Below are 17,991 nucleotides of genomic sequence, written 5' to 3'. Positions count from 1 at the left end.
AGAGGAAGAAGCAGGCTCAGTGCGGAAGAGCCTGATGTGGGGCTCGATCCCACAACGCCGGGATCACGCCCCAAGCCAAAGGCAGACGCCTAACCGCTGTGCCACCCAGGCGCCCCAAGAGCGAGTTCTCTTGATGCCCCTCCACACCCAGCCCTGTCATGCGGGGTCATTATGGCGCTTTACTGGTGGGAGACAGGACCTGTGGGAGGGGAGCTGGAGAATTACTGCCACTCTGGAGTTTACAACAGCATCTTTGTAAAGAGAATCTCTCAGAGTCAATTTTGGTTCTGAACGTGGCCCAATTACCTTGGTGTAGACATAAAAGGCCCTGAGAAAATGAAACCTGCCGAGATTTTGCTGGCACGACTTTTGGCCTTTTTCTTTAAAAAAAAAAAAATTCTGATCTAGTTAACATAAGGTGTTATATTAGTTTCAGGTGTACAATATACAGACTCAGCAATTCTATACATTACTCCATGCAGCATAATTTACAATAGCCAAATTATGGAAGCAGCCCAAGTGCCCATCAATAGAAGAATGGAGAAAGAAGATGTGGTCTTCATACACAATGGAATACTCTTCGGCCATAAAATCTTGAACAAAGATTTGGAAGAAGAGTGAAATCTTGCCAGTTGCAAAACACTTGNCCACCCAGGCGCCCCAAGAGCGAGTTCTCTTGATGCCCCTCCACACCCAGCCCTGTCATGCGGGGTCATTATGGCGCTTTATTGGTGGGAGACAGGACCTGTGGGAGGGGGGCTGGAGAATTACTGCCACTCTGGAGTTTACAACAGCCTCTTTGTAAAGAGAATCTCTCAGAGTCAATTTTGGTTCTGAACGTGGCCCAATTACCTTGGTGTAGACATAAAAGGCCCTGAGAAAACGAAACCTGCCGAGATTTTGCTGGCACGACTTTTGGCCTTTTTCTTTAAAAAAAAAAAAATTCTGATCTAGTTAACATAAGGTGTTATATTAGTTTCAGGTGTACAATATACAGACTCAGCAATTCTATACATTACTCCATGCAGCATAATTTACAATAGCCAAATTATGGAAGCAGCCCAAGTGCCCATCAATAGAAGAATGGAGAAAGAAGATGTGGTCTTCATACACAATGGAATACTCTTCGGCCATAAAATCTTGAACAAAGATTTGGAAGAAGAGTGAAATCTTGCCAGTTGCAAAACACTTGTCTTGATGTGGTGGACCCTGGTTAGCGCAAGACAGGGACATGCGCAACATCACAACAGGTTAGCAAAGCCCAGAGTCCTCCGAACCTGGGTGGCCCCCAGTAACTGCCTCCCGCTTCACTACGGGATCCCAAAAATGTATTTTCTGAGCACCTCGTCTGTACCAAGGGATCGGTGCCAAGGACCTAAAGATAAATGGAATGAGGCTTCACCGCTGCAGGGAAACACCCAATCAGTATAATGAGGGACAAGCGACAACCAAGCACTAATAGCGACCTAGCTGCTGTTCAGCGTGTCCTTGTGAATCTCTATGCCCCAATGGGACTGTATTTGGAGATAGGGCCCCTGGGGAGGTAACTGAGGTTAGATGAGGTCATAAGGGTGGGGCCCTAAGCCCACAGACTGGAGACACCGATGAGCACTCACCGTGCACCCACACAAGAAAGGCCGGTGAGTACGCAGCGGGAAGGTAGCTGTCTGCAGCCAGGAAGAGAAGTCGCAGGAGGCACCAACTTGGACAGCACCTTGATCTTGGACTTTCAGCCTCCCAAACTGGGAGAAAATAAGCTTCCGTTGTTTAAGTCACCCAGTTGTAGAACTTCGGGATGGCACCTCCAGGAGACTCATGCAGGGCTGTAATTACCATCCCCATTTTACAGATGAAAAAGCTGAGGCATTAGGAGGAGACGTACCTTCCTGAAGGCTATGCAACTACCAAGTGGTAGAGCCAGGTGGTCAGACCTATGCCTCTGGCTGTGGAGCCCAGCAGTTTATGGCNACTCTTCGGCCATAAAATCTTGAACAAAGATTTGGAAGAAGAGTGAAATCTTGCCAGTTGCAAAACACTTCTCTTGATGTGGTGGACCCTGATTAGCGCAAGACAGGGACATGCGCAACATCACAACAGGTTAGCAAAGCCCAGGGTCCTCCGAACCTGGGTGGCCCCCAGTAACTGCCTCCCGCTTCACTACGGGATCCCAAAAATGTATTTTCTGAGCACCTCGTCTGTACCAAGGGATCGGTGCCAAGGACCTAAAGATAAATGGAATGAGGCTTCACCGCTGCAGGGAAACACCCAATCAGTATAATGAGGGACAAGCGACAACCAAGCACTAATAGCGACCTAGCTGCTGTTCAGCGTGTCCTTGTGAATCTCTATGCCCCAATGGGACTGTATTTGGAGATAGGGCCCCTGGGGAGGTAACTGAGGTTAGATGAGGTCATAAGGGTGGGGCCCTAAGCCCACAGACTGGAGACACCGATGAGCACTCACCGTGCACCCACACAAGAAAGGCCGGTGAGTACGCAGCGGGAAGGTAGCTGTCTGCAGCCAGGAAGAGAAGTCGCAGGAGGCACCAACTTGGACAGCACCTTGATCTTGGACTTTCAGCCTCCCAAACTGGGAGAAAATAAGCTTCCGTTGTTTAAGTCACCCAGTTGTAGAACTTCGGGATGGCACCTCCAGGAGACTCATGCAGGGCTGTAATTACCATCCCCATTTTACAGATGAAAAAGCTGAGGCATTAGGAGGAGACGTACCTTCCTGAAGGCTATGCAACTACCAAGTGGTAGAGCCAGGTGGTCAGACCTATGCCTCTGGCTGTGGAGCCCAGCAGTTTATGGCCAATTGTATTATGCAAATATTGATTTTCCCCCTCCTTGCCCCCTCCCTGTCACCGCAAGAGGGCTATACCACCCCACTCCATTGATGTTGGGTTTGGCCAGTGGGATGGGAACAGGTATGGTGTGTACCATCTCTAAACAGAAGATTTAAATTTGATTATGTGGGCGATTTTTGTGGATTTTTCAGCTCTGGCATGAGCATGGTGTGCCCTAGATAATGACTACACTTAGCCCATGCCTTTGAGATAACTCAAGGAACATGTTGGCCTGCAGCTGACCCACAGTCTACTTGCAATACACACAAGAAATACACATTTGTTGTAAGTCACCGAGATTTAGGGATTGTTTCTTACACAGCAGAGCTGACACATGTAGGGCTCATTTTGTATTATCCTATCTCCAACCACCCAACATTCCATTTGTAAGAATGGAGTAGGTTCTCGGGAGATGTGACTTCCAGAACAGGCTCTGCCCTTCACCAGCTCCATCGCTTTCACTGCTCTGGGCCTCAGTTTCCTCATCTGCAAAATAGGGGTATAATAATAGCACCTGCATCCTGGGGTTCTTGCAAGGATTCTGCGAGAGATGATATGCAGTTCTCAACATAGGGCCTAACATAGTCAAGGCCCGCTATGACTGTGGCTGCCACGTAGGATGATGGCATGATGTGTTAAAGCTGAAGAAACATGCGTGGGTTCAAATCAACTGTTCCTTTTTCAGCCCATCTTACAGCGAGTGCTTCCTTGGCCAGCCAGTGTGGAGGGCCACATTCCATAGGAGGAGGGCCAGAGGCTGGTCCTGCTCAGGGAGGCCACAGGAAGTAGGATGAGGGGGGAGGAGGGAAGCACTTGATTCTTGTGAAGGGGAAGATGGACTCTCTGAGGCCCAGAGTTGTGGAAGCACGGATTGGAAAGAAGGATGGGAAGATGGTACCTTGAGGGGCAGGTTTCTCTTCTCCCATTCCTGCCCCACTTCAGAGATGAGAAACTGAGGCCCAGAAAGGGGAGTGTCTTCCCCCAAGGTCACACAGCTGGTTAGCATCAGAACTTGGACTAGAATCTTGGTCTCCTGAGACCAGCGCAGGCATCATTCACTGCCTCCTGCTCATTTAGGAAGAAGTGCGACTCATTCTTCATGCTGGCTCGGAAGGCAAATGTCAAGTTTCTCTATTCTCGTGGGTGGATTTACCAAAACTCCACAATTCAATAAGCCTTCCTTTGAGTCACTTCAAAACACCCCCTTCTCTTTCTGGGAAACACAGTCCTATTCACACACTCTGGCTCCTGGAGTGGGCAGTGGGGTAATCTGCTGTAAATACAGTTCAGAGCATAAAGTAGGAGCTGGTCGTTGCTAGATTTGCTTTTTGGGGGGGTCCCTGTTGGTCTGCTTTCCCCCAATCCTTTCAACAGGCACTGTGCAGGGCAAGTCTGCACAGGAAGGTAAGGCTCTGCTCTCCAGAGCTGCCGGTCAAGAGTATGAGACTCAATGCTTTATTTTAGAGAAGAAACAGACCGTGCCGGACAGGGAGGGCTTCAGGGAGGAGGCAATCCTGGCCCTGGCTCTAGAAAGATGGGAAGAACACAACAAGGCAGAAGAGAAAAGGAATTCCAGAGTCTTGCAGGGTACAGTTTTGAAAGGGAGCAAAGAGAACAAAGTTTTTATTTTTGTTTTTATTTTGCAGGGTGCAGGACAGAGCTGACCACGCGTAACAGGTAGAACGGTTTGTAATTTCAACTTTCAGGGAGCGTAACTGACGCGAGCTTCAGTTATTCATCTCAAAAATGGGGGAAACGGAGGCCAACTCCAAGACGCAGAGAGAACGGAAGGTAGAAGTGGGTCCCTCTGGAGCAGAACTCAGATCTGCTTACCAGCCAGTATCATAGTGTCTCCCTCCAGGGGAAAAGCTGGGGAGGCCTGCTTGTGGCCCATTATAAAAGAGGACAGCCCCTCAAATGTGAAGCAAAGCCACAGGACTTGGGGGACAAGTTGACATGATGCAAACAGGAAGCTCAGGCTGCCCGGCTGTGCTGCGAGTGACCACGTCCTTTGTCTCTGATCCAGGAAGCTCGTGTCTTCCGCCGGCATCTGCCATCAGCCTAATGTCGCAGCTAGCAAGTAGAGAGAGTAACACCTCCAGATGGTCACAGTTCTGCACAGCCTCTGGCCCCACGGAGCGACTTTTAATTAAAATTAAATGCAATGCAAAATACAGTTCCTCAGTTGTATTAACCAAATTTCTAGCACTTAACGGCCTTAGGTGGCTGGTGGACTGGAGAGTACAGATATGGACCATTCCCATCACTGGAAAAGTTCTCTTGGTGAATCCTGGTCTAGTAGATAAGAGCTCAGGGTGTGGGGTGCAAACCTTCCTCCTATTCCTTACTGGCTATGAGAATGTGAGCAAAGCTACGTCACCTCTGAGTTCCTCTTCCTCATCTCTAAGACCAGAAAAACATGGTCGACCTTGTGGGTTCTTGGATCTCACAAAATAATCCATACAAAGTATACCTAGCCTGGGCCTATGGGGAGGGCCCCCCAAACAAGAGCCAACATTTTTAGGCATTTGAGTAAATGTCAGTTGCCCCTTCACACCACAGGGGGGTGGCAGCAGGCAACATGAGGGATGGGACAGAAAGGGAAGGAAGGTGACAAAACACAGAGGGGGATAGAAAGCCAGGCCCAGAGATTTTGGCCTCACCCCAAAGGCAAGTGGGAGCCTTTGAAGACTGTAGGCAGAGGGATGCCTCTTCTTGTCCTACCCAAGCTCACAGAGGCAGAGCAGAAAGAAGGAAGTTCACAGGCTTTGGCCCAGAGGACAGGGGTGAGATTCTCCCATTGCCACTGTCGGGCCGTAAGGTCCTGGGCAAGGTGTCGGACCTTGGGAGCCAGGGCTTAGGCCTTGCAGATCCCGGCATCGTTAAGACCCACCTCGCAGGGTTACTGAGAGGGTTAAGGGAGATGACACGTGCAAAGCTCCCAGAACAGTTTCTGGCACAGTAGGGACACCAAGGAAAGAAACTCCCTTCCTTTGTTCCTTCTAGAAAGGAAGGCTGGCCTGGAGGATGAGAAGGAAACCTGAGTGGCACAGAGGGGCAGGCCTTGGTAACCAAAGGCTGCCGGGCTTTCCTTAGGTAGCAGATTACTCCCAGTGACCTCCGGACTCCCTTCACCTGGAAAGGCAGGTTTCAGGTTTTCTTTTTCTCAACTGGGGTCAGGCTACTTGTAAGGCTCCAGGTCCCTGCAGGGCAGAGACGCGGCTGGCGCCCAGCCTCAATGCATTCCCCCTTAGCTGGGCTGTTGGCTCCAGAGGACTGCCCCAGCTAGACCAAGAGCTGCCTTGCCTGGGAGGTGCCCACAGCCTGGCCCCCTTCACCCCGGGCAGCCCCCGGAATGACTGAGGCGCCTGGGATTACACGACTGGCATTCTTTGCCTCCGTGTGGAGCCAACCCTGTCGTGGGCACGCTTTGTGCTCAGGGTTCCCGTGGCGTCAGCTGAGGGCTGACTACAGCTGGAGGCATGTCCCTGCACGGCTTCTCTCCTCACCCTGCCCTCCCCTGTCTCCTTCACCCCCCCCTTCTCCTGGAGTACCTCCTTAGTAATCCACGCACACCCGAATGCCTGCCTCAGGCTCTGCTAGCAGGGAACTGAGATCCCTGCATGAGGCTGGTCCGAGCAGCAACTGCCAGTAAGAGGAAGCCTCGGGAGTGAAATACTCTCAAGTTCAGAGCAAGGAATCTCTTCCACAACCACCTGGTCCAAACCCTTGGCTTTATATAATGAGCAACCAGAAGCCATCGGTCATTTAGCAAGGCCTCCTTGGGGCCCAGAATGTGCGGGGCCCTGTTTTGGATGCAGGTGATACAATGGCGAACAAGGCAAAGTCGCTCTCCTCTTGAACTTATGCATCAAATCAAACAGCAGAGCACGACGAACACTCCTGCAGAAAACAAAAGCGGACAGCGAGACCGTGGACGACAGGGAAGTGGCACTGAGTGAACGCTCAGCCGAGCCTCCGAATGAGTCGGCCACGCAAAGACAGGGATGAGGGAAGCAGAGTCCAGGCAGAGGGGAGAGGCAGAGCGAGACCACAGGGCAGAAACAAGCTGGTCGTCCTCAGCACGGCGGCCAGTGCAGTGCGAGCGTGCCCCGCGGGAGGGGTGATTATACAGGACGAGGTCAGACAGGGAAGCAGGACCGATCATGTCAGCCCAGGAGCGCAGGGACCTGTCAGCCAACAAATGGGCAACGGTGACTCCTCTGGATTCCCTTTGGCAGTCACTTCCTCTGGGTTGGCTCCGGCTTTGGGAAACCAGGCGACACACCTGTTCCCACCGGAGCTCCCAGGCCAAGACCATCTCTCACATCGGGTTTTCAATACCAGAGATGAAGCCTCGTGAATAAACCAGTGAGTGGCCTTCGGAGCACCAGCTCCCCTCTCCAAACTGCTTCTCTGGGCTTTCCTGGGAAGGCGCCCATCAGACATGAGGCGGATAAATATTTCATCATCCGTCGTTTCCTCCCACATCAAATGAGACCCGGCTGCAAGAGACGTGGGGAAGACCGGCTGGAGGTCATCAGAGACGAGCTGAGGCGGAGGGTGGACTTCTGGAGGGGCCCGAGGCTCTCAGAAGGCAGCTAGCTGTGCATTCTGCCCCCTGCTCGCCAGGCAACCTGAAACCAGTGCCAAGAGCGGCAGGAGTCTCAGTCTCCTCCTCTGGAAAATGGGCACACCAGTAGCCGTGACAGAGTGGAGTGAAGGCGGCTCGCAGACTCGGCACAGGCGTCTGGTCTCATCACCACTGATGGCGTCGTGTGCCTGGGCCCGGGGTGGGGGGGTCCTCCTCCGCGCAGGAGCGGCCACCATGGCTGGGAGCAGCTTGGGGACACAGGGTGAAATCCCTCATGAGGGAAGATTGGAATGGAGGAGGAGTCTGAGGAGGCCAGCCTCCGGTTCTTTCTCCCTAAGTCCTTATGCTGTGCAATTCTCCATAATAACTGGTGACCTTTTCAAATAGGATTTTAAGTGATCAACAGAGGTGCTTGTGGCCACAGCAGATAGAGGGCAAAGGAAGGAAACCCTTGCCATTCTCCCTCCTTCGGTCTCCAGCATTATTATCCCATGCTCGAATTAAATCCTTCTGATATACTTGCCCATTTTGGCAGTAAATACTCATCTCAGGGGTTTTAAAAGATCAGCAAACACAGTTTGGAAATTCTCATCAAGCCAAAGGCTGGTAAGGACAGAGAAGCAAGATTATCTGGGTATATGCAGATGTAGACAGGCAAGGGATCTGAAATCCTTGGGGACGTAGCAAGATGAATAGGATGGAAACGTTCCAGGACATCAGATAACACAGAAGGGCGACTGTCTTTAGTGAACAGCTACTATGTGCCCAGCACGTCACATAGAGTGGCTGCCATTTACTAACTGCTCCCATGTGTACTGGTACAAACACTTGGTATGGATTAAAGCAATTTCGCCTTTCAGACAGCCTAGCATTAGGAGCCAAGTGGCACTCCACATTTAGGCAAGCACAGGGGGAGGGGGGAGGGAGTCACCGGTCCAAGGTCACGCAGCCAGCAGGTGGCAGAGTCAGTGCCAGAATCCAGATTGCCAGGCTCTGGGACAGAGTAACACTGAGACTGACACAGGATGTTAGCTAATCTCCCCTCCCCTTGGCTACAGACCTTGAGATTTCCACATGATCACTTAAACTCCTAAGGAGTGCCCACTGCGGTGCAGAGAGGTGAAGGGTCTGTCTGTGAGTGTCCTCGGGTCTGCAGGGGGCCCTGAGGCTAAGCAAGCCAAGGGGTTGGGAGAAAAGCAGGTAGGGAAGGAGGAGAAAAGCCATTGGACCCCACAGTTTCAGAGAAGTAAATACATCTCCCCATTTGCCCTTTGCAACACCAGGTGGGGTTTATGAGTTTTTAATTAAAATTTTTGACAGGCAAGCTGTATCCTACATGCAGCCCTGGGTGTAAGAACACCTGGATCAGAGGAAGAGGCTAGAGGCGTCAGTCTCCTCTGGCCTGGTATAAAATTCACACGCAATTCTTTACCATAAGCTGACAATCGGATCCATAGACAGGTCCAGATCAGGGGGGAGCAGAGGGGGCAAAGGGGACTGGTGGCTTCCGTGGAAGTGGGGGGTCCTCACTTGGGGTCCCATTGGGGCTGCCCAGGACTAGCTGGTTGACTGGACAGGTCTCTCAAGTGTCCCCTGAGAACACACTTTTCAAGGTCAGTGGTGAGAGCAAAGGTCAGAGAGGAGGGCATGGGGCAGAGGAAGCCCATCTGGAGTGCCATCCTCTACTCTGGGCCACCGTGCTCAGAGTCCTGATGCCTCTGGCCTTGACCCAGTCCTGTGCCTCTCCCTACAGCAGTGCCCTCCCTCACTTGTCCTGCAGGGGACTTGGGACCAGCCAAGGTGCGGGGCCGTGTCGGCACGTCCAGGATGCCCTGTCTAGAACCAGTTGGCGGAATGAGTCACTCATGGGACATTTTGCTTACACTATTTTTGAGTACTTTTTTTCTTATTCCAGCTCCCCTCCCCACTCCACTTAATCTTGGAGTGGGAAAGTCCTCTTTTGAGCATAAAATTCCATATTTACATAAAGGAAAAGACAGAACACATTAGAAATGCAAACTTTCCTAAGGCAGGAGCTGGTAAACAGCAGCCTGGCCCCTTATTTTTGTAAATAAAGTTTTATTGGAACACAGTCGTGCACATTTATTTCCATACTGCCTGTGGTGGCTTTTGTGCTACGATGACAGGCGAAGAGCCATGAAAGAAAGGCTGTGGCTCTCCAAGCCTAAAACATCTCCTACCTGACCCTCTAAGGGAAAGGTGTCTGGGATCAAATGCCCTGAGCGACAGTGAAAAATAAAGGCGAACCAAGAAGAGTATTTGCAGCATTCCAGGCACCTGGTTAATATTCATAATACATAAAGAACGCTTACAAGATACGGACACACACACCCACACTTAATTTCTAAAAATGCGGAAAGAACAAAAGACGCAAATCAACTGAGAAGAAACACAACTGACCAATGTAAAAAGTGGCTCCAGTTCACTAATAATCGAAGTGATACACACAACAAAGAGACGTCATTTCCTACGTACTGGAATCTCAAGGGTTCAAGAATGAACCACAGCACCGACCAGCCCCAGTTCATTTTTCTTCTGCCCCTCTCCCGCCGGGTATGGCATGCTCCCAGGCAATGGGGAATGGGTGTGCTCTGCCGTGGTTTCAGGGTCACCAAGCAGCTCGGAGTGCCCCAGCGTCACATATGCCGGCTCTCTATCATGTCACCAGCATGGCTCACAGAGCAGATGAGGCTTCCATGCTCTGGAAGGGAAGCAAGTGGCCTGGGGTCAGGAAAGCAGGGTCCGCCTGTGGCTGCCCTTCTTCTTCCTAGCAGGTGCCAGGCTACTTTTGGTGAGCACCCCCCCAACCTCTCCCTTGCATGCCTGCTCTGTGGGATGGTCCCAAAGGCAGGAGTGGAGGGGTCCCAGGAGGCTCCTCGGACTTCTGCATTCTCAGGCTGCGAGATACCCTCCTGGGGCTGTGACCTCCGAATAAATGAGTGAGCCTGGAAGGAAGGGGGGTCCTGCATTCTCAGGGCACATTGGGCATGTGGAGTCTGGACATGACATGGGTGTGCCTGCTAGGACACTTGAGGTCCTCCGAGTTCCTGGTGCTTCCAGTCCAGGGCTCTCTAGGCCTTGTCTTCAATCCTGAGGCTCAAGACAGCTTTCCCAGAGAGGGAAGCAAGCCTGCTCATTTCCATACCAGCTCCATGGTTAATCCCAAGACCTACCTGGGAATCTACCTACCTCTCACTGTCCAGCCAAACCCTACTCATCCAGCCAAACCCAGCCCAAATGATCCAGCCCCCCTTCCTCCATGTCTTTTGGGGTGATCTCCCTCCGCCACCCTACTGTCTTCTCCATTTTCTGGATCTCTCTGTTCTCCTGCCTAGTAGGCCTTGGAGAAAGATGTGGCTCAGAGGGCGAGCTCCTCCCCACCATCTTGGGGGGCAGCACCTTCCCACGAGATGCCCCCAGCCAGCTGGCCCTCCCTCCAGAGACTGCACCCTGCTGCTGGCTGTCCACGGGCCACCTCTTTCTGCTTTGCCTCCCAGGTTCTCCCTTGTTCTCTCTGTTCCAGTCCTACTAACTCCATATCTGTTCTTGAATTCTCCAAGTTCATTCCTGCCTCAGGACCTTTACACCCACTGAATGCCCTGACTCCTCCCTACCATCCCCGCTCCAGTTCAAGAGGAATTTAAGGCCAAAAATAATTTCCATTTCTCTAGCATTTTCTTTGGCAATCTGGATCCCTCTGCCAGACTACACTCTCACAATAAATAGCTCTGTGAGGTCAGCAGGGCAACAATTACTATAATGGCCAGCCAGTGTCATGGCTAGGACATCGTGAACTGGAACTGCTCAGAACTCTCATCATGACAAGCCCAGGTTCATTTTCCTAGGCCATGAGGCTGACCACAAAGGAGAATAAACATCCCCCATTCAGTCTGAGTTGTCACAGGCAGTCTCTTTAAGAAGGCCAGTCCAACGGTAAGGACACGTCCTTCAGTCAGACTTGAGGCACTCAGGTGGTGGGACCCTTCAGAAAGAGCCCAAACGTGTTATCTGCACTGTTGGGCTGGGATTATTAGCTCAGCGAGCCTACAGACTGCCCACAAGCTGCTCTCCAGGCAGCAGCAGGGTCTTGCCATCACTGCCCACGGGTGGGCCAGCCACTTCCTGTTGACCGGCTGCCTCTCAGAATGTGCCCTGTGCCAAGCTCCTGGCCAGGCTTTTGCTGAAACCATTCCAGGGTTGTTTCTGGCAGCACAGCGGCTGGACAGCCCCATGCAGGAGGGTTCAGAAGCCGCCGGCTTCCTCTGGACTCTGCCATGACAACGCTGTGTGACTTAGAGAAAGGCCCTATCCCTCTCTGGGCTTCAGATCCTGCCTTGGGAAAAGGTAGCACTGAGGAGCTCCTCAGGGTGGTGGACAACAGGCCTACAATGAGCCACAAAGGACTGTGCTTTATATCCTGCAGGTCACCACTTTGGCAAGTTCCCAAATTCTGAGCCTCAGTTTCCCAATCTATCAAATCTGGTGTTAAATCAGAGGGTGTTGAAACTGCTGCGTCACAGGCCTGTTTTGTCTGTGCCATACAGCAAATGACAAAACTCTGAATTAGCCAACACTTTCAAAAATCAGAAAACTTCACACAAAAACCTGGACCTCTGGCTTCCTTTGCTCAAGGAAGAGAAGATCCAGGAGCCCAGGGCTTACAATTCCCCGGGGCTAAGCAAGAGCCATCTCCTTTGGTCAGAACCTGGTCAGTCTGCCGGTCTGTCACAGACCCCACTCCTCCCTATTGCTGACCCAGGCCTCTTTATCCACCTGCATTCCTCACACAGCCCCTGCGGACCCAGGAGACTGTGACCCCTGGACTAGACATACTAAAGGTCCCCTCTGCTCTCACTTTTCATGACTTTCCTGATATTCACACGCCACTAGAGGCCCTGCCATCCCCTGGGGTAGGGAGTGGAGGGCTGCCTCTCCTGGGTCTGTGAAGGGAGAGGCCCTGCCTTTACCAGGATTCCGATCCCCTGGTCAGCGGAAAGATGATAGTTCCTGCAATGTACCGAGCAGCCATTGGGCCCCCCAGAGCTCCTGCCGCCGCGCAGCCTCTATAATGACCTGCAGCATGTAATCAAGCCCCATTGAGAAACCTCAGGAAGGAGGACTTTTTCCCCGGGCAATTTCCTGATCATAGAATTTCAGGGTTGGAAGGGACTTTAAAATGGCATCGAGACCAACCCATCATTACTGTCTTGCTGTTGGGCCAGCACTGCTAGGAGCTGAAAAATATAAGATGCAGCAAAAAGCGGCCCCACCCTGGAGTCCTCCCAAGCTGCGGAGGCCAGGAAAGAAAACGGGTAATGACAATGCAGGATTACAAGGGCTCCGGGACCCCACAGCTAGCAGCAGGCACGCAGCCATATGAGGGGCCAAGCAGTGCGAGTCAATAATCTCCCCTAATGCTCAAGAAAACTCTCCCAGGAGGTGCTGTTTTTCATACTTGGTTTGCAAGTGAGGACTCTGAGGCTCAGAGAGGTTAAGTCCCTTGGTGGAGGTTGCACAGCCCGTAGGGTGCTGGGGCAGACTTTGATCCCAGTGATGTGAGACTCCAGAACTGGATTTGGAAACACGACTTTATCCTGCTCTTCTGGGAAGTGCAGCGTGGGAAGAGAAAGGAGAGGCCTGGGACCAGAGCCTGCTGAAGGGGCAAATATCTACACCTCTCTTGAAGGACAAGCAGAAGAGAAAGCGAGCCTGGGGTGGGGGCGCAGTGGGGCTGAGGGCAGGGCAGGCACAGAAGTCCGGGGCCTCCTTAGCAATCCAAGAAATGCACATGCAAACAGGAGGGGGCATCACGTGACACCGATGAGCCTGGCACAAATTAGAAGGCACTATGATGCTAAGTGTGCGGGGTATGTGTAGGCACAGAACCTCATTCCATGCTAATGGGAGGGCAGACTTGTCAGCCATACGAGGAACCACTGGCAGTACTGGGGCAAGTGACATATAGGTAGGCTCTATGCCCCAGCAATCCTACTCCAAGGTGAACACCAGAGTCGTCCAAAGTATCAAGGAGAGTATGAAGTGCATTCCAGAATGTTCTTAGATGTGTGAGAGGAAGAAAAATCCTGGTTCATAGAAATTTTTTAAAAAATGAGGGAAATGTTTCTGTTGTAATGTCAAGGTGGCAGGAGTCAGCAAACAGGCTGATAACAGAGTCCCCTTGTAGAATGGCCCAGAAGGTGTCTGGGATTGGATGCCAGGCGCACATTAAGAACTCGAGAAAGAAATGCAGGCAAGGACTGTTACTTCCAAAAATCCTGCTTTGGGACCTGCGAGAGGGTCTTTACATTCGCCCCCACTCACCATTCATCCATTCGGTAGGTATGTACTGAATACACCCGCTATTCGCCAGGTCACGCACCAGCGGTAGGCCCGCAGCAGGGAGCCGAGTGGACAAAGCAGCTTAGATCCGAGGTGCTCCAGAGAACCGACAAAGAAGGAAACGCATTAACGGTCAGAGGTGCAGAGGTCAGTGACGAAGAGTGAAGAGTGGGGCCCAGGAGGAGCCTGCGGCATGGGGGTGCGTGACTTCTCATGCATCTTTACAGGGAGCTCTGTCCTGCTAGAGGCAAACCTATGCCAGCATCACGGAACCTTCCGTGTCCTGACACTTCTGCCTTCCAACTGCTGTCCGTTGTCCCAGGTTCAGGAGGGACTTAACCTAGACCAGGACTCCCAGAGCCGCTTTGAGAAAAGAAAGTTGAGCCTGGCCCACCGACAACCTTCCCTAGGAGTTGGGAGCTCTTGGATTCTGACTCCAATTCAGGGGCAACACGTGCCCCTGCAGGGGAGGCCTTGCTCGTGCCAGCTGTGCGGGACCACAGCCTTCTGTCTAGAACAAAAGGACATTCATGTGGGGCATCGAAGGCCTCAAGAAGTGCTCTTGCTTCCACTCTGTAATTCCCCTCCAGGAATCCCTGCTCCAGGAAATGGCTTGATGTGCAGTTTTGTGCCAAAGGAGGTTTATTACCATGTTATTTTTAATAGCACAATGCCAGCGAGCTCCAACGTGCCCCCCCTTAAGGAGAGGATTAAGAGCAGTGTTCAAGTACCCGTCCTACGACGGAAAAGTCTCCATCGTCAGTAACGCTCATGAAGAATTTAAAATAACGCAGGGAAACATCTGCTGTGCTGTGACACTGGAAAAACTAAACCAAAGAAACAATACCAGAATCAGAATTATACTCTTAACAATACAGAAACCAAAAATGCAGAGAAAGGAAATCCTCTAAAAGGCTAAAATCAGTACTTTCTGGGACGGTTTGGTTTTGTTTCGTTTTTTTCCTCCGGGCCATTATACTTTTCTCTATTTTCAGGATTTTCTTTAGTGTCATGGCTACTTTCATGGTTGGGAAAGAAGACTACCAAAAACAAAACAAAACAAAACAAAACAAAACAAAACAAACCCTCAACAAATAATGGTACCTTTAAAACCTTTTTTTGCAGCCCAGCGCTGGGCTGGCTTCTCCCCAGAATCTTGACCTAGCGATCTCCCAAGGGCTGTATTTAACGAGAAAGCCTCCCAGGATTTGGGATTTCATTTCCAGAGGCTTAGGCCCAAAGCAAAGAAGGAAAAACAGGGAGCAATAAAGACCAACTGGACAGAAGGTAAGGTACGTGTGACCATGCAGACCCAGCAACATTTTTTAAATTAAAACAACAACAACAAAATACAAATGGCTCCCAGCAATGAGGGCTTGGAAAGATTGTCCCGGACCCCTATGCTCCCAAGGGCCCCACCCAGCCCCACACCCCCCACGGAAAAGTCTGTGGGATGGTGGCCTTGTCACTCAGGAACATAACACAATGTCATGCATTATATGTCAGAGCTGAAGGTCTGGCTCAGAGATGTCATCCCACTTGCCCGAGGCCACACAGCTGCTCAGGGACAGAGCAGGAAATGGGACTCAGGCCTCCTGATCTGACCCTGCATTGTTCTAACCCATTGCACAACTGCCCAGGAGCCATGCGCTCGCATCCAAAAGACTGGGTTCAAATCCACACCAGAGAGTTAGTTACTCGGCGGCCGCGGGTCTTGCCAGTTAGCCCCTAGGAGACCAGGTTTCATCTGCGAGCTGGGGATCCCCCCTGCCCCCCCCCCACACAGACAAGGTGCCGGGCAAAAGGGTGTTAGAGCAGAGAGACCAGGATGGAATCTCAGGAGGAGAGCTGGCTCTGCTTAGACATTTGGCAGAATATTTCCACACTGCTTTCTGGCCTAATAGAGCCAGTTTCTGGCCAACTGTGCTCAATGCCTGTCTAATTCCAAACAGATGGGTCTGTGCCCTGCCCCCACTCCTCCTCCTCCGTGGCCTCCCACCCATCCCCCCCCCTGCTCGGGGTGCCTCCTGCCTCTGACCAGACTAGAGGGGGGCTGCGCAGGGCAGGGGGAAGGGCTGCCCTTTCTGAGGGCTTCTTGGCTCCTCCTAACACCACAGGGGCAGAGATGGGGCGTCTAGACCTGCATTAGCGGAAGGATGAACAGACCCCATCCCCCGGGGCACACCTCTGTCCCAGCACGCGGCAGATTGGGTGCAAGGCTGTTTCCCCCTGTACGCCAAGAGGTATGACAGCCTCGTGGTTAAGCACGTGGACGAGGGCCAAGCTGCCTGAGTCTGATTCTGGCTCTGCCAAATCTTTGCTGGAAGCACTGCGCAAGTGTCTTCCCATCTCTGTGTCCCTGTCCTCCTCTGGAAAGCAGGTGTGGCCATGCTGAAACAAAGCCCCATTTCAACAGGCCAGAGAATTTTAGGCCAAGCACTTCAAAGAGGCATGCCATGGGGGGTGGAGGTCAGCTCCGCTGGTCACCTCTCCTGCTCTGTGTCGAATGCACAGTCTGCTCTCCCGGGACTCCCAGGACCTCCCTAAGGCTGGCAGCGGGGTTGGCACTCTCCCCACCGCACGGATTGTGGCCCACTCACAAAATATCTGTCTTTAACAAGGGTTGAACAAGTTGTAATTTTTCAGATGAAAACCAGAAACACAAAGAAGTGAAGAACTCGTCCAAGGTCACCCGGCCTGTATGCGGCACGGCCAGGACACAGACCCAGGCGGTCCCCCCAGGACAGAGCTCTTAACCACCAGGCAACCCGACCACCTCCAGCAGACAGCACCATTCTGCAGGTGAGCGGGTCCTGCGGCTTCCCCCAAGGGCAGTCAGAAGGTTGGCCTGGGCTCCAGGCCGGCTGCAGCTTGGCGAGCCCCTNCAGAGCTCTTAACCACCAGGCAACCCGACCACCTCCAGCAGACAGCACCATTCTGCAGGTGAGCGGGTCCTGTGGCTTCCCCCAAGGGCAGTCAGAAGGTTGGCCTGGGCTCCAGGCCGGCTGCAGCTTGGCGAGCCCCTGAGCCGAGGATCCCTTCCTGGCTGCATGCATGACAACTCGCCCCAGCCCTGGAGGCTGCTGGACGCCGGAAACCCTCACCCCTGCTGTTCACTCTCCCATCATCCGCTCCCCCGCCAGCACCCAGGGTCTGGGATCCTGTAGATTGTTCTAGATCAGGAGGAAGAAGTCAGAGTCAATGAAGAACTTGAAGGCTCCCCACATCCAGAGCCAGCCAATCCATGTGGAGTTCTCATTAAAGGGTCTGTCTAATCATAGCATTTGCTTCAACCAGCTAATGTCTTCCTTTTTACCCAGACATCTGTCTCCCTAGAAAAAGGCCTCCACAGAGGGGCCAGGAGCCTCACTGCTGTGCATTCCGGAGATAGGATTACATGTCAGAGAGAAATGAGAGAAGACTGGGACTTTCAGGCAACAGAGAAACCGCCGTAAAAACCCTGCCAATTACAGGGCCGAACGAAAAAACGAAGCAGCCATGGCCTCTGGGGTGGAGAGAGCTCGACGTGGTTTCCTGGACTTGCAGCGCTGCCCAGGATGAGGTCAGAAAGGTGGCCCACAAGGAGTCGCCTAAGGAAGGCCTACAGCCAAGTGCGGTGGGTGGGATGTGGGGCAGTTCCTCAGTGCACTGAGGTGGGGAGGGCAGCTTCGGGAGGGAGTCAGGAAGTGGGGACAAGAGGCCGCATTCGCTGAGAACCCGCAGCATGGGGATGGCTGCACGCTCAGGCAAGGTGGGCCTGGCAGCCCCAGAAGCCAGATGAGAAAACAGACGGTCAGAGGGGCAAGCAGACCCACCCAAGCCCACCTGAGTACTGATTCTTGAACCCAGATCGGGTGATCCCAAGGCACCCTATCCATGGCCACTAAGGTGCATGCTTGTCACCCCCACGAGAAGGGGTGCTCTTTACCAAGGGATGAGGTGAAAGGTTGTTTTACTCTAGGTGGAGGGAGGGACCTTGGCTGTTTGTTTATAGGTCAAAAGTCAAAGAAGGGGGGGCGCCTGGGTGGCACAGCGGTTAAGCATCTGCCTTCGGCTCAGGGCGTGATCCCGGCGTTACGGGATCGAGCCCCACATCAGGCTCCTCCGCTATGAGCCTGCTTCTTCCTCTCCCACTCCCCCTGCTTGTGTTCCCTCTCTTGCTGGCTGTCTCTATCTCTGTCCAATAAAA

At 52.5% G+C, this 17,991-nt stretch overlaps 1 protein-coding gene and 1 long non-coding RNA gene across 3 annotated transcripts in view; one reads left to right on the top strand and one right to left on the bottom strand.

Annotated features, from left to right (window-relative positions):
* LOC117802775 overlaps positions 1-4,798 on the top strand; it is a 7,592-nt gene extending 2,794 nt beyond the window's left edge. The window contains exon 3 of the long non-coding RNA XR_004626313.1: positions 4,495-4,798. This is a non-coding gene — a long non-coding RNA (uncharacterized LOC117802775). The remainder of the gene's footprint in view (positions 1-4,494) is intronic.
* ST3GAL1 (ST3 beta-galactoside alpha-2,3-sialyltransferase 1) overlaps positions 1-17,991 on the bottom strand; it is a 95,893-nt gene that overhangs the window by 47,767 nt on the left and 30,135 nt on the right. The window lies entirely within an intron of this gene.

Source organism: Ailuropoda melanoleuca, chromosome 6 (assembly GCF_002007445.2).
Source record: "Ailuropoda melanoleuca isolate Jingjing chromosome 6, ASM200744v2, whole genome shotgun sequence".
Lineage (NCBI taxonomy): Eukaryota > Metazoa > Chordata > Mammalia > Carnivora > Ursidae > Ailuropoda > Ailuropoda melanoleuca.
Note: the sequence above shows the minus strand (reverse complement) of the source record. Positions and strands in the feature narration are given on the sequence as shown.